The sequence below is a fragment of the Desmodus rotundus genome, chromosome 1, assembly GCF_022682495.2.
Source record: "Desmodus rotundus isolate HL8 chromosome 1, HLdesRot8A.1, whole genome shotgun sequence".
Taxonomy (NCBI): domain Eukaryota; kingdom Metazoa; phylum Chordata; class Mammalia; order Chiroptera; family Phyllostomidae; genus Desmodus; species Desmodus rotundus.
The window spans coordinates 128355774-128372410 of NC_071387.1; the positions used below are offsets into that span (position 1 = coordinate 128355774).

General features: G+C 42.0%; 1 protein-coding gene across 1 annotated transcript in view; it reads left to right on the forward strand.

The window, feature by feature from the left end:
• Positions 1-16637, forward strand: part of PRDM6 (PR/SET domain 6) — a 99088-nt gene that overhangs the window by 48699 nt on the left and 33752 nt on the right. The window lies entirely within an intron of this gene.

Below are 16637 nucleotides of genomic sequence, written 5' to 3' on the forward strand. Positions count from 1 at the left end.
AAATTAAAAAAAAAAAACCCGTTTAACAGTTTATTCTTGACTTAGTTATACTCCACAGCTTGGAAGGTGTAAATTATAATTAAATTTGCACAGGTCTAATGAAAAGTATGTGATTTATGTTATTTTCCTCCCCTGTTGGGCATTGGAATATTTTTATTTATTGCCCCAAATGGTTGTGTTAGGACTTTTATCCTTCTGGGTTTTAGCAGCCACGTACTTACCTTTAAGACACATTTATATAGTCATTAATTCATAGGATCATGAAAGTTTGGCTGGAGGATCTCAAAGATCATCATAGTTAATGTCCATACTTTACATTGTAGGGCATGCAGAGTCAGGTAAAGTGAGTCACAAAGTTAGCACTGCCCGAGTCAGAGTTAGAACTCAGGATTCCTAATTTGTAGCTCATCTGCCAATGAATAAATGAAGAAACATAAAGGCATAAGCCAGAGACAGATAAACTGTTTTAGAATATAAAACACTTATATCTTACAAAGGAGGTGGTTCTGTTGGATGGGCTGATTTGATGTGATTATATACTTTCTTTTTAGTAGGAAAAAAAATGGTGCCATCGAAGGATTTGATCAAAGCTGAGAGGGGATGCTTTCGAGTATTAATAACCATTGCCTCACTAAATCCAGAATAGGCCGTGGTTAATGTCCACAAGGCTGAAACACTGAGGCGCACGATGTCATCTGGCCCACTCACATGACTTCTAACCTAAAAATATCTGTCTTATGAAATAAACCAACCAAAGGACTCTGTTACAGTTTACTTTTCTAGTGGTCCTGGAAATTTGGTCAGAGATTTAGGCAAAGCCAATACATCAAAACAATTGCAATCAAATGCAAATGAAAATATGGTAAAAGGAACATGGGAATCTCAGGGTCTTTAGCTCCAGAGAGGAGGAAATGAAATGAGATCAAGTAACTCAGAGACCAAATAAACCTATCAATCTTTAGAGAGCATCTTCTCGAAAGTACATAAAACACTCCAAGAATTCTAGCTCGTCCATAAATGTTCTTATCTCCTTTTCTTCATTCAATGCTGTCCTATCTGAATGTGTGGATTTTGCAGCAGTGTGTGTGTGTGTGTATGTGTGTGTGTGTGTGTAGACACCCCTTTCAGAATTTACTAAAATCTATGGACCATCTTACCAGAAGATTACTTAGATGTACATACATTATTTTCTTGAGTTTTCAGGGTGTTTGTAGCCTTGTCTGAAACCTTTCTGTGGACCCCAGTGTAAGATATCTGTCTGTTCTTTCAACTCATAGTGTTTCCTGTGGAAAGAAGTGAATCCTACTTAGGAGTGAGGAAGCATACAGGTTATGACAATGTGGTAATTAGGTGATTGCTTTTCTTTGGTGTTGACAGTCATACCTCTGCTCACCAGAGGATCTGCAAACTCTCTGCCCCAGACGTTCAGGTTTACAGGATCTCTTGGTTGGATTTCCGGGGAATCATGCCTTGTGGACTTGACTGCCTGTCCAGGAACACAGGAACACAGGACTGTCTCTCTGTGAGAAAGCGCCGTGTTCCAGTGTGGGCAGCACACTTGCCAGCCCTCTGGCCCCACTGTGTGAAATGAGCTTTGTCCTCAAGCCTATCCTAGAGCTGTTTAGGGGCCTGGGCCACTTCCATTTTCTGAGGCCCTTGATATACAGAAAAGAAGAAAAAAAGAAGAAGCTAAAACAGGGTTACAAATAACAGGGGTATACTTGAAATGTTTACCTTTAACAACTTAATGCTTTTAATACCAGGAACATATAATTGTGCTATTCATAAGTTAATTACAGGATTTATAAAAATGTTAATTTATGGCTCACTCCAGGCACTGTGGTCCAGTCAAAGGACCCAAGTTTAAGAGCGTGCAAAGAAGGCTTCCTTTTAGTCCTGTCAGTCCATCTGTGTGATTGTATTATAACCTCACTTGAAAGTGACTGCAAAGGTATAAACTTGAGGCTCTAAACTTGGAGGGCTTGCTGACACCCCCTGGGAAGGATCCCCCAAAAAATCCTCTGCCGGAGGAGCTGGGGTTGCCCTGTCACCAGAACCCCTCACCTTTTCCCCTGAGCTCCACCCTGCTGAGGAAGCACGTGCTCTTGCCCTGGCACCGCAGGAACACACTCAGAGCCTCACCCTGGGTCTCTACAGGGACCAAAATGGGCCATCTATGCAATAGGAAGAGTCCCAGGAATGGTCATCTGTCCCTGGATGACGTCAGCACTTGCTATAGTACTTTGAATTTCGTTCAAAGAGCAGTGTGTCCCCATTCAAGCCTCACTTGAATGTAAAGCTCAAAATGCAAATATTCTTTTCAGGAGTAGTAGCTTGATCTGGGTTTACAGCAAGGAGTAAGGCTCAGCTCCAGGATCCCGATGAGAGGGAGCATTGGGCCCAGCAGAGAGGGACCGAAGCATGATCGAGAGTAGAAAAAGAGTCACCTTAGGGAAGACTCTGTGAGGGGTAGTAACAATAAGGCTCACAGGGGACACTCTGAGGGGTTGAGGTGGGAGGAGCTACCAACACTAGCAGAGAGGCAGCTAAGTGCTTGTCTGATAGTAGTCTCTGGCCTCACCATCGACTGAAGTCTCCATCCAACTGCTTTGCAACAGCTTTAACTCTGCAGAGAACTGTGGGGCATTTTTAAAGGAACTTAAATGTTCTCCTAAAAAAATAAATAAATACGTGAAGGTGAGGGATGTATTAATTAACAGTGGGGATATGGTCCTTTCATAGTATGTATGCATATCAAATCACCACAATGTATCCTTCAAATATCTTGTAATTCTATTTGTCAATTATACCTCAATAAAGCTGGAAAAAACCCCCGAAGAACTAAGGGGGTGGGGTTGGGAAATAATAAAGAAGTGTTCATTTTAGCCAGTGAGGCAAAGCACACTTTTCCAGCCCTTGCTGGTGTTACTCAGTGGATTGAACACCAGCCTGTGAACCAAAGGGTCACCAGTTCAATCTCCAGTCAGGACACATGCCTGGGTTACAGGCCAGGTCCCCAGTAGGGGGTGTGTGAGAGGCAACCACACATTGATGTTTTTCTCCCTCTGTTTTTCCCTCCGTTCCCCTTTCTCTAAAAATATATAAATAAAATCTTCAAACCCCCCCCCCCCCCAAAAAAAAACCCCCACACTTTTTCAGGTAACGTCACATCACTTGAAATTCTCCCAGTTGGATTTTCAGCTCTGCCCTAGCTGTGTCGCCCTGTCCACAGGACAGAGAGACACGGTCCAGCCCTTCGTGCTTGGGTGCCTGGAAGTGATCATATCCTTTCATCTGTACCTTGTGGCTGCCCATCCTTTTATCAGCCTATCCATCCATCCTTCCATCCATCCTTCCATCCATCCTCCCATCCAGCCAGCCAGCCAGCCAGCCAACCCACAGACATTTATTGAACCCTGTACCACAGTAAGCTAAGCTATGTTAATTACTCGGGTTACTATGGTAAAGGTTACTATGGTAAACAAGACAGATTTTATCTTTACCCTCATTGAGGTTATAGACTGGCAGATTTTAATCCAGCATTTCTTTAACACTGCCTCACAGCCGACCCTTCCCACACTTAGTAAACCCATTCCAGACATCAAATATCCAAAGTTTAGATGGGAAAAGTCTACAGATTGTGGTGTCAGAATAAATGTCTTCTGATTTGTTTATGTGTGTATCTCTCCTATTGAACTGTGAATTATTTGAGGGTAGGGACTGGGTCTTAAGTTTTTAATGCCCAGCATTAAGCCTAGTGGCTGACATTTAGCTGCTCACTAAATGTTTGTTGAGAGAATGCTGCCAGAAGGTCAGCAGTCTGCCTTCAAAGCTCACCATTACTGCCCTCATCTTCTACCCTCTTATCTTCTGGGTCTTGATGGGGAGGAGACCTGCGGCAAACAAGTGTGCTTGTTTAGTCCTCTGTGCAGCGGTGCAGACCTTCCTTCAGGAAAATGATTCAGAAAAGCCAAAACCCATCCTTCTCCCACATCTCTTGTTCTAGGACAAACTTGGAATCTCACTAGGTTTTCCCTGTAAGCAGTTATCTTGGGAGGAGAGTGACTTGACGGGGCTTTCCCTCGGGGCCAGGCCTGGTCGGACAGCTGTGACCCTCACGCTCTCGCTTTCGGAGCACCGAATCTGAGGGTCGTAGGTGTCTCTGCCATTGTCCTGTGATCCAGGGCAGGACGGTGCAAATCGGAAAGTGCGTGCATGCTCAGTACTGTCTCGACTTGACGTAAGGAATGTCTCCTAAATTATTTAAGGTCTGAAAATACGTTTTGTACCCCGGACAGATGGTCACTTCCCTCTAATAAAGTGTGTCTGACAATCACACTTTATTGGTGTGGTTAGGAAAAGAATGTCGTAGACTTAGGAAAACATAATAATTTAAAGAGTGACACCTTTCAGCGAAGAAATAAAGCTGCAGACTGCTCTGAAAAGAAAGTAAAACCATAGGAAACCATGACTTCATTGGGACAAATATTTTGTGTCTTCAGAAAGTTCTTAAAAAAATGGGTGAGTTCTAGGGCATGGCGTGTGTGTCCGCACAGCCATAGAAGTAGCCCCTGCCTGATTTTTAAGGGATATTCCCTACGACTGCCTTGTAACTGTTTAATATGACTGTTGTTTAACAGAGCAGTTTGCGCCTAGGCTTTGCTTCAAGCCGTTTAGAAATCGTATTTTTCATTAGCGACCATGCTGAAGTATCAAATCCGTAATAGTTTTCACCAAGGTCTGTATACTGTTACAGCCACTAGAATTTATAAACCAGAAATTTCCAGTACAGTAAGGGTTAAGTAGTGCTCCATAAGATGTATTGCGTGAGCCACATGGAGAACGCAAGTGTGTGCCAGAGTGTCTGCCGTAACCTTAAGGTGCTATTTCATAGTTCTCTGGTGAGGAGCTATATGGTGTGCTGTTATGAATAATGTGCAGACCCCATCAACTCACACTGGTAAGAGTTCTAGAATTTTTTTTTTAGCAAAATAATGGTCTCCTCCTCGGTTTGGTGGAGAACAAACGTTTTGTTTTTTCAAGTGGAGGAGTGTGTTAACTCAGATTTCCCTATGGTTTATTTTCTGAAATTGATTCTTTCTCGCATATAGTATGTTTTTGTTGTTTATCGTATTACAACCCACCTTTACTGGTGTGAGGAAGGGTGCTGAGTAACTGCATTTGTGCCCGTCGGTCTGAGATTATTCTCAAGGCAGGACTGTCTGGCACGAAGTGCTGAGATCTAGTTCTGCCGATCCCTTTCCCCCTCAGCAGAAGTGAAAATGAGAGAGAGGAGTGCGAAGGGCCAGAAGTGGGAGGCTCGCGGGGAACTGTGGCGTTTTGCTCATTCGTCTTAGTGTATGGAGAAAAACGTGGTAATGATGTGAGCTGCTCTTTGTTTATCATACTCCCAGTTCATGGCAGCAATCTTTATAAGCCCCCAATGACACTTAATAAATATGAGAAGACACAGGCTTTTTTGATTACTTAGATCTAAATGTTTATACAAGCTTTCATGAGAGTTTTTCTTCATTTACGCAGATTTCTCTCCATATGAAACAAGTTTTCACAGGCACCAAATTCACTTCATTTGTAAACATATTTAATAGAAGTCAGGACTTCTTGTTGCCTACTTTAATTAAAAACTAGATTTTTGGAAAACTGAATGGAAGCAATTTTTAAATGGGCAAATTATATCAGAGAATTTTACAGTTTGTGAGACACATTAATGAAGATACTAAAAAAAGAACGAAAAATGAAAAAAAGAAACGGCCACATGAAAATATTTCTGAGGCTGTTCTAAGCAGTCGGGATTAGCAGTATTTTCCTTTTTAGTGTTGATGTTGTGTGGCCCCTGGAGACGGCCGTGCACTGTGGATGTTATTGCTGCAGCGGAGGACAGGGAGGACAGGTTCGCAGCAGAGCCTGTGGATGGCACCGAGCCAGTGCCCTGAAAAATGGCAAGCATGTCACAGCTAACAGCTGGATGCAGAAATATTTCTCTTTAATTTGGATGGATAAAATTTTTTTCACAGCAGGGCACTCTCAAAAGAGTACAACATCAAAGAGGGCGGGTCTCACCAGTCAGACACCAACCGGCTCCAGGACGCAGTAAAATGAATGAACTGTCAGGACTTTTCCAGCATATATGCGTCTGCCAAGTGAAAAGTTAAAGGTTCAGTGGCTTGTTCAGATCACAGACAAAATCCTGATAATGGAGGCCTAATTCCCCAAAGTCTTCCTCTGATCAACAGACAGAGGATGTCTGAAGAGGACTCCGGATTGATGGATGGCAGGCTTCGTATTGATGGCCGCTGGCGTCCTGGGAGATAAGTGCGAGGGACTCTCCAAACGCTCGGGAGGCTCTCAGGAGCTCCCGGATCCCTGTGCTGGATTCTGAGCTACCCAGTCTCTCCTGCTAGCCTGACAAACAACAGTAGCAGCTGGCCCACAGTGTGACCAAAATACCCATTTCCATTTCTTCACACGGCCGGCTCTCTGGCGGAGGCTTCACCCGAGACCCCGCCACGGGTGCTTTACAGTTTATTGACGCTTTTCAACGGTTTTTCTGATTACCATATTTCAGCCTTGACTTATATGTTAGTATTATCTGCAAGCTCAACATAAACCTCTAATGATTTTCTAATATTTCTGAGACTTGATGAATGTGAATTGACAAAGTACAGTATATAGCTTTATATCAGCATTACTGAAAATACAGCAATGGTGTATATAACCATTACTCATTTATTTTATGGGGCGTTTATTACTTGGCCTTTGAAGCCTCGTCTCAGAATCTTGCCATTCCAAACATTTCAAAATATTGCAAACCAAAGTGAGAGGAAAAGTTTTTGTAAGAGAAATAACAACAAAAAATAGTTAATTCTAATGAAGGGAAGAGGAAGAAATGATTGAAATGAAGAAGAAAAACCTATGGTATTATATACTTGAGAAAAAAGTTGAAAAACTGAACACAAACAAATATGGCCACAGTAGCTAATATTTGCTTTAATGAAGAAGCTTTCATTGTAAAATACGCCTCTTCACCCACAAACATATGCCTCACCCGGTTGTTGGTGTTCCCAGTCATTATGGCACATTGCCAGCGAGGGAGAGTGGTTTAATGCAGTGTTGGGGAGTTGTCTGTATCCATTACGTGGTTGCTTTGTGTAAATTTTACTAACAGATTAAATAGTTCTCACTGAGTTGACATTTATTCTGAAAATAGGGATTTGTTTTATAAATGACATTATTAATCATCGTGAACATTTTCATGGCTCTCATTTGGAAAATTTCAGATGCTTTTAAAGAAAAAGGTCTACTATTTCGATAGGACAAATGGGATGTGAAGCAAAAAGCAATAAGACAGCCTGTGATTCAGGAGGGTTTCATCCTTGTCACACTCACCAACTGCCTAACTGTGGGCAAGGCATTTAACCTCAGCAGCCTAAAGTTTCTTGCCTATAAAACAGAGCAATGTTCCAGCCTACCTTCGAGGCCAGTTAGAAGGCTCAAATAAGCTTGTGGAAGTAATATATAAACTAAAATCCTTACAGATGTGTATGACCTGCTCTTCTTTCTTTGTGTCAGGGTGGAGACAAACGGATTCACTCGTTGTTAAAACATTGTTTTGGGCGTCTGTCTTCTGAAGCCTTGACTTAGCTTGACGGGAAAGTTTAAAGAGGTTGGGAGACCCCAGTGGTGTTCGCGCTGTCTTCCTCTCTGGCTTGGGCAGCAGTGCCCAGAAACCCTGGCAAACAGGGATCTCTGTCGGCCTGATGCTCCAGGCTGCCATGCACAAGTGTCCCCTGCTTCTCACCCATGCTCTTTGGATGAGGTGGAGAGCTCACCTGCCTTGAGCATGTCCATCGTTCACGTGGAAATGAGGCACTGTAAGTTGGGCCCTCCTCTGGCCGGAAATGTCGGTGGCCACAGAGGTCAAGCATTCCTACATGATAGGTGATGTTCAGGGAGAGGTCTGTTGGGGTCCTCAAGCCATAATTAATTGAAACACTTGTAATAACTACCTGTTAGTTACAGATATGCTCCAGGAATTCTTTTCAAGGTGCGGTGGGTGTGTCTTTCTGATGACATTTTTACAACACTGAATTAAACTGATGACTGATTAAATTTAGGAAACGGAGAATATAGGACTGAAGAAATGCTTCTTTATTATTTTCTAGGTAGTATTCACATTCATCCAGCATTTTAAATATTTTGTTTTATTTATTTTTTGATAGACCCATCTGGGAAATAAAAACATAAATTGGAATGACTGGTTTACTTTTACACTTCCCTTATGTCATCCCGAGTTTTTTTCCTCTCTCTTTCCTTCTCCCTCTCCTTCTCTCAACAGAAGTTGATTTCCTGGTATGTACAAAGCCTGGTATAAGGAAGCTATGGGTAAATTAAAAAAATGTTTGGAAAGCATTACTGCCCTCACCGAGCTTATGGTCTGCTGGCTTTGGCAGTGATGAGTTTGCGTGTGCTGCTTGTGTTATCTCATGGCCAGTGTCCTGCACAGGCTAGTGATTATGCCTGGGCTGGCACTCCCCATACAATTACAGTGTTGGCCCAGAGGACAGCTAATACTCTTTGGACTCTTACTGTGTGCCCAGTCCCCATTTGAGTCCTTTACATACACTGTAGCTCATTTGATGTTCCTATCGGTCCTTTGACACAGGGCCCATCATTAGCACCACTTTTTTCAAAGACAGTCTCAGCTTCCTCAAGAAGTTACAAAACTGCTCAAAGTCACGTGGCCCCCTGAGGTGGAGCCACAGGTATAACTGACAGGTGTTGGGGCTGATACCCATGTACATGCTCTTAACTTCTGCACTCGGTCCTCTCCATTCATTTCCATTGCATGTTTTCACTGGTAATACTTAAGAACGTCTCCACTAACAACCACGCTATTAAGAGTAAAATCTTTTATTTAGCAACAGAGGTATTCTGGTTTTAACTTTACATAGTCAAAACAATGCTGTAGCCTCTAGCTATCCACGGTCTACAAAATATTGCACCTCCACCTCCTGGCACAGAGGAATATCACAGTAAAACATTTTTATCCATCTTGGCAGGTAGTGTGTTTTTTTAATTTGAGTTTCTCAAATTACTAATACACTTGGTTATTGAAACCCAAATTTTCTGTATTTTACACTGGGTGGAGATAAGCTGGAGGAGATCTAAGAAGCCATCTTTGTAGCCGTTCGTTCATCCCTGGGTCCTCCACGTGCTGTGCGAGGAACTGAAACAGTGCCAGGATCTGAGGTCTAAATCAGAAACTCCCAAAGACTTCTCTCTCCTCAGCCTGTTATGGTGGTAATTGTTTAATACATTTCAATCATCCTATGAAATTCATCCTTGCATGTCATAGAATTGAAAGAAGTCAGGTCCAAGGAGGATGTCATATTTTCCTTAAAAAGCCCTAGCTGTTAGGGATTAGAATTAAGTTTTAATTGCATTTAGTGGGGTTCCTTCTCAAGCTTTGAATAAAATCTCAGATCTCTTAAGAAGCTGAAGAATTATTGCGAAAATTCAGTTCAATTTACTCCAGTGTGTTTTGAGTTCCACTTACAGGCTGGGCCCTGTTTTAGATGTTTGGGCATAAAATGTGCTCCCTCATGTCAGCTGCTCAGTTGTTAAGATGATTGACTCTCTTCTGGGTATTTGCAGGATTAAATGAGACCGGGGAGACCTCAGCACACTTCTCATAGGAAGGTGGAGGGATGGGGGCCGTGGGGGGTGCAGTGTGAGAATTCCTGGAGACAAGGCTTCCTTCTGCTACTGACTAGTAGTCATCTTACGTTGTCTAAGTCACCAACTTTTGGAGGCCTCATTTCCTTTTGTATAAACCAATCAGACTGGAACAGATGGTGCCTGAGGTCCCTTCCAAATCTGATTTTCCTAGCCTCTAAATTCCTGGGCTAGGGTACTCCGTGTTCTAGCAGACGAATTGGTGACTGACCTTTTCATGGCGGTCTACCCACTACAGGCAGTGCACCGCCTGTGGTTTTTCAAACAGGGTCCCTTGGTTCACTGCAGGCCCTTGGTGACATCCCAGGAACCGCCTAGGAGAGCAAGGTGAGGCTTGTTGAGCTGGTGGGGTGTTCCTGATGGACTTTTTATCCATTTTTATAGTGGACCATGAAACTTTCTTTTCATCTGGTTGTTATAGTGGGTGGGGACAAGTTTTTATCTGTTTTTATAGTATCTGTCTATTACATTTAAGATTTCTTTGAAGGGGAATCCTTGCTTAGAAAGATCATTTAAAGCCTCTGTTGGTAAAAATGAAAGAAATGAATGCTTTTCTCTGCTCCGCCATGCCCTGGAAAACTACAGCACAGAAGCTGGGCTCTCAGTCAGATGACGATTCTGGGCAGCACAGGAGAGATGAATGTTTGCAGTGTTTCCAGGCTATCCGTTCAAACGGGATTCCTTGAAAGTGGCCCCAACTGTAACAGCCTCATGTTGTAAAGGAATAGCAGTAATTCCTTTACAGTTGGGATTACACGCGTAGATGCCTAAAGAGGCCAGGCAGGTAGGTAAATTAGTGAAGAAGCCTGTAAGACAATAGGGAGTGGTAGCAACTATGGAGAACTATTGGGTTGGCCATAAAGTTCATTTGGTTTTTTCCATAAGATGGCTGTAGTAGCACTTAGTTGTCTTTAACTTTATTTGAAACATTTTTGTTAGATTGATTTGTGACAGCTGTCATATCAATGTGCATTTAAAAAAAAACTTATCAGAATTGGTGAATTTTGGGGTAGCCATTTTAATACTGAAGATGGAAGAAAATATGCAACATTTTCAGCATATTATACTTTTGTCATTTCAAGAAAGGTAAAAACACCACTGAAACACACACAAAAAAGGTTTGTGCAGTTTATGCAGAAGGTGCTGTGACTGATCAAACATGTCAGAAGTGGTTTGTGAACGTTTGTGCTAGAGATTTCTCTCTGGACAATGCTCCGTGGCCGGGCACACCAGCTGAAGTTGATAGCGATCAAATTGAGACATTAGTTGACAACAGTTAGTGTTCTGCCACGCAGGAGATAGCCAACATACTTAAAATATCCAAATCAATAAAGTTATTGGTGAAAATGAAATATGTGTCTTTTATTTTATGGAAAAAACCACATCGACTTTTTGGCCGACCCAATAGGAAAGCACATGGCCGATCTAGAGGGGCCGCCTTCTATTTCTCAGCCTCAGTGGATGAGTGCTAGAGAATGGGGACCTCTAGTTTGATTTTTTTCAAGAAAAATGAGAAAATAAGTAAAATTTTCAAATTTTAAAAGCACTGTGGAGGAAAAACAATGTCGGTCAGTTGCCTGAATTCAGCCTGAGAGCCACTAGTCTGAAATCCGACTTTAGGGAAACAGGTTGCTCTGAACCACCAATATGGTTTGCTTGTGTTTGGTTAAAACGGGCGCAAGTCAGGCTCTGGCGAACATTATTTCTCTGATTATTATTATTGTTAATGTACGTTGGCAGCATTCGTGAATGACAAAGCTGTAGACAAGCCACTCATGGCCAGGGTTTATAACATATGATGCTGGTGCATCTTTCCTCACGCTGTTCTCACTTAAAGTAGATTCTTGTTCTAGGAAAATAAGATAATGAGAGTGAGCGATGCTTCCTAACATCCAGGATTGCAATAAAACCTGCCCTTGGCATGGTGGTTTCAGGTATTGACATGCATGGATTATAAGGAAGCAGAATTTGTGATTATTGTTTTGATCACATATGTTGCATCCCAACAAGTGTTACTGGGTTGAAAACTGTAAAAAATCCCATAAAAAATGAGCTCTTCCCCTTACTTATGTCTCTGCTCCTATTGTTATGAAAGAGAAAGTACAGCTCTAAAACAGTGGTTTTGAAATAGCAGCAGCAGCAATCGCAAACAGAATCAGTGGTCGATAACGCAGTGGTACATATTACAACTGTTGTCCCTAGGAGGCTGACGCAGGTGTAGTTTCTAACCTTGGGTGAAATGGTCAGCTTCATTATTTCAATCACGCATGCGAAAACTAAACTACAAAGAAAGAATGGCTAGGTTTTCTTTTTATTTATTTTTTTCTCTTTGATTCTTTTGGGAAAAAGTCAGAAAAGCATCAAGTATTGTATAATATATAAATGCCAATGTACAGGCTACCAAAAAAAGTAAGTGTGAACACTATGCCATATTTGCTTCAGAATTTTTTTAGAAAAAAATCAAGCATTCCAGATAAAGTGTTAATCCCCCCTTTTTAATTTAATTATGTATTTATTTATTTATTTTTGGAGAGAGGACGAGGAAGGGAGGGAGGAAGAGGGAGAGAAATATCAATCAGTTGCCTGTCATAGGCGCCCCGCCTGGGGACCGAACCCACAACCCAGGCATGTGCCCTGACCTGGAATCAAACTGGCAAACTTTCACTGAGCCACTCTGGTTAAAGCCCTCTCTCTTTTTAAAAAATTCATATTTATTGATTTTTGAGAGAGAGAGGAAAGGGGGGAGTAGAAAGAGACACTGATTTGTTGTCCCACTTATTTATGCATTCATTGGTTGATTCTTGTATGTGCCCTGACCAGGGATTGAACCCACAACCTTGATGTATCAGGACAATGCTTTAACCAGTTCTAATTAACTGAGCTCCCCAGCCAGAGCTGTTCCCTTCGTTTTCTTCCATTCTCTTCTTTCCCAAGGCCAGTACTATGAGGAAGTTTCCAGGAATCCTTCCACTGTGGCCTTTCAGGATTTTACGATGTATATAGATAGATAGATTGCTATATGTATATCACAATATACACTATTATAAAATAGACCATTAAGAGTGTTATTTTATAGGTTTTGAAATGTTAACAAATGGTATCCTATGCATCAATCTGCAACCTAATTTTCTCAGTCAACATATATATTTCATATTTATGTGAACTGGATCTTAATACAAACAGAACCAGTTCAGTCATTTTAAGTGCTTTATACTATTCTATTGAATAAACAAACCATGACTTGTTTATTCATCTAATGATTCTAATTATTATGAACAATGCCACAAGGAATGCCCTTGAACTTGTTTCCTTAGGCACGTGTATCAGAGTTTCATTGGAGTAACTTCCTAGACATACAACTGTTGAGTTACAGGGTATGCATTGTCACCTTTATTTCATATTGCCTAACTGTTCTCCACTGTGACTGTGACATTTTTTATTCCCTTTCAGCAATGATGGAACTAGCTTTCTAACACAAACATGCCAAATATACTCTGTACAGTTTTGAGGGTTTTCCATCTCAGAACTTAACCCTTTTCCCACCAACTGTCCTTTGTGTTTGTTTACCTGCAGAGGGTCAGTTTCTTGGCTTCCTTAGAAAGAACAGAACAAATATTAAAACTTAGGTTGTTTCACGTTCATTTAGGACAAAATCCCACAATTTTCAGGAAAACTGTGCTGTTATCAAGTGTTCTTTCAAACGAATCTTTCCCTAACCTAAATTTGACTCTCTTGTCTTTATTCCTACTATTTGACTAAATAAAATTTCTCACCTTTTCAACATTTTCATAGATTCTGAGGAGACTGTCTAGCCACTTTGTGCAAGATTTTCAATATTTTTCTGCTTATTTTAAATCTTTTGAAAGGTAAAGAAAACAAAATAACATTTGCTCTTGGCATCGACTTGTCTCCTTAAATTCCTTAAATTTTTTAGACCTCTTAGAATTTAACTTAAAATTTACCTCTAGTGCCACACAAATATAGATTGTAAAAGCAGTCTCCAGGGACAACTTCCTGAACTTGAAATTGTTGCTGCTACCCTAGACTGAAACCTGTTGAAACAGTTCCACTTGTAGTTCCCTCTCACCTAGAAGGCAGAACATCAGCCCCTTTCTGGTACAGTCGGTGGATGCAGACAGGCCCGGTGTCCTTGTATGGCGTAGTTACATGTGAAGTTTGACCCCCTTGCTTTTTTTAAACTGAGCTCTTAAATGGAAACAAAGTCGAGCTACTGACAGGCAGTCACGACAGGGCCCCAGTTACCCAGAGCCTTTTTGAGAAGTCATCCTTAATTTCTATTTAGCACTCACATTTGGGTGTTTTCCCAGTTTCATCCTTTTCTAATACTAGAGGAATGAACAGAAATAGTTATCAGTGCCTGCTGTTCCATCACTTCTCTTTTAAGAAACACTGAGTTTAAATGTGAGCTCTTAACAGAAAGGGCCCAGCTTTATCTTGCGCCAAATGCAAAGGCACTCGCGTCTGGCCTCCCTGGCCATCCGAGCACGGTGATCTCTCTACATGCTGTGTACATATGTTGTTATGACTTGACATTCCATGGCACACATGAAGCTTTCTATTGGGGGAGAGTTGGGTGATGTGGAGGTAATCAGATTGTGTTTTGGAAGATCACTCTGGCTACATTTAGAGAATTGGTTGGAGGAGGCCTGGAAAAGCTGTTGGAGATCAGTTAAGAGACCATTGCAATACTTCCAGTGAGAAAGGAGGCTGATTTGGGCTAGGAAAGTAACTGGAGAAGGAGAGATGGACGCACGTGAAAACTTTGGGAGGAGAATTCAACTGGATTTGGTGATAGCTGGGCTCCAGGGCCTGAGGGAAAGAAGGGGATTGGTCATGACTGAATGGGTTTCCTCAGTTCTGATCGGTGCACCATTATGGGCAAGGGGTTTTCATCACGGCTTCACATGAAATAGTTTAATATCAGTATTAGCTGAAGCCAGGGAGACTCAGCCTCATGCCATGTTCTACATTGTGTGATATTTGGAAAAAAACTGACAGCCATCTACTTTTCTTTAAGGCACGGAGCAGTTTCATTAGTTAGGTAAAAATCCCAGGATCCCTGTAGGCACAATATGCTTAGTTTAAGGAAATTATTGCTGAAACAACAGTGTAGGAGGAAACACTTTTTATACTCTACTAATTTGCAAGACTGACTGGCTAGTGTCTGGTGTTCAAATGAGCTAACACTGAAGGTAGCACCCACTCCATATAAATGTTAGAGTTTTCCTGGCTGTTGGTGACATTGGCTAGAAGCACAAAGGCGAATTGAACTTCTCAAAATGCTTCATAATGCTTTTCACCAGCAGTCCTCATGGAAGGTTTGTTTGTACATGGGGAGAGGACAGGGCAGAGGGCTGGACCATCAACATTTTTGGCTCCATTATAGATAAACAGTGGCATTTAAGGAACGGGTGGCCTTGTTCACTGTTGCATGGGCTGTCAACGCAGGCTCAGGGTTGAGACCTTCCATCTTTGAAACAGCTTCTTAAAACAAAAACAAAAACAACAATAAAATAACTGCAGTGTAATCTAACCTAAATACCAAGTCTGTCATTAGATTGCTCATGTAGCAGATGTACCGATCACGTGAAGTGTTTCCATTCTCTGCCATTATCCCCACGCTGGGAATTTAAAGAAGTCACTAACCTGAAATATAATGTAATTTAGGAATGTATTCATTCTTCTCAGGCTACATCGATTATCAGCTGTGAACACTGTGGCATGCTCTACAGCCATAGCTTCCCAAACAGTTGTACTTATTAGATTGATGCCTATCTTTTATTTGTGTGGGTTAGTGGACAGGTTTGGGGTGGAGACAAATGAGCTCAAGAAAAGCAAAAAAACAAAAAAAAAATCAGCTGTTGTAAATGGTGATAAAGAAAAAAGAAAGAGAGAGAGAGATTGTCATCGCCAAGTCCTTTGGCCCTCCAGGCAGAAGAAATACTGAGCTAAATTAATGTGAATGGCCACACTAACTTTAGGTTCCAAATGTAACCAATGAGACTCTCTGTAAGAGTTATTCTCCGTGACTGTTTATAAAGAAGTGGAAACGCTGACTAGCAACAGTAAGACATGATTTCTCAGGATGCTCTCGGAAACACCTCAGCAGGTGTCAGGTCCCAATGCTGATTTTATTTGCAAAGGTCCAATGTCAGTGGTCCTTCTGAGAACTGTACCACTTGCTTCTTGGATGCCCCTTGGACAGGGAATGTCCTAGAATTGCTGTACATGTGTGACCCCTGACCTCCCCCTCCTCTGGGCACCACACCCCCCAGGGGCCCAGGGCTGACCTGGTTTGTAGAAGTGGGAGCTGATTGCCTCTGCTGTTGGCACAGCCTCCACTTGTGCCCAGCTGGCTAGTTGTTTTCCATGACACTTTGTCCCATGCTTATTGCCTGGTTTGAAGCAGATTTCACTTCTTTGAATGCCAGCTTGAAAGAAAATCTGTTTGAGATGACCCAAGGCAGTAGTTAACAGACCAACCTCAGTTAAGCCATTTAAATCCATAGAAAACATTTTTTTTTCTTTTGTTTTTTGAGGGTCTGTCTTTTTTGATGACTCCTCTCCTAATAGTTTCAGGTCCGGACAGCGGAAGTCCTACATCTTTGGCGAGGTGAGAGTCCATTTATTTCATCCAAATCACAGTCTCTTTTACCGGTTCTCTACAGCTCCATAACTCTCCAACTGCCTTCTGCCAGGTGTCGCCCAGCCCGTTGAACAGACGGTTACGGCCTCCGAATGCCTTCAGACAGTTACGTGTTCAAGCCTGGGGGCCTTTAATGTGGATATGCAGCCATGTCAGCGTGGCCTCTCCTTTCAGCTTGCTTTGTTTATCCAGCAGCTCATTACTTAAGAGTAGC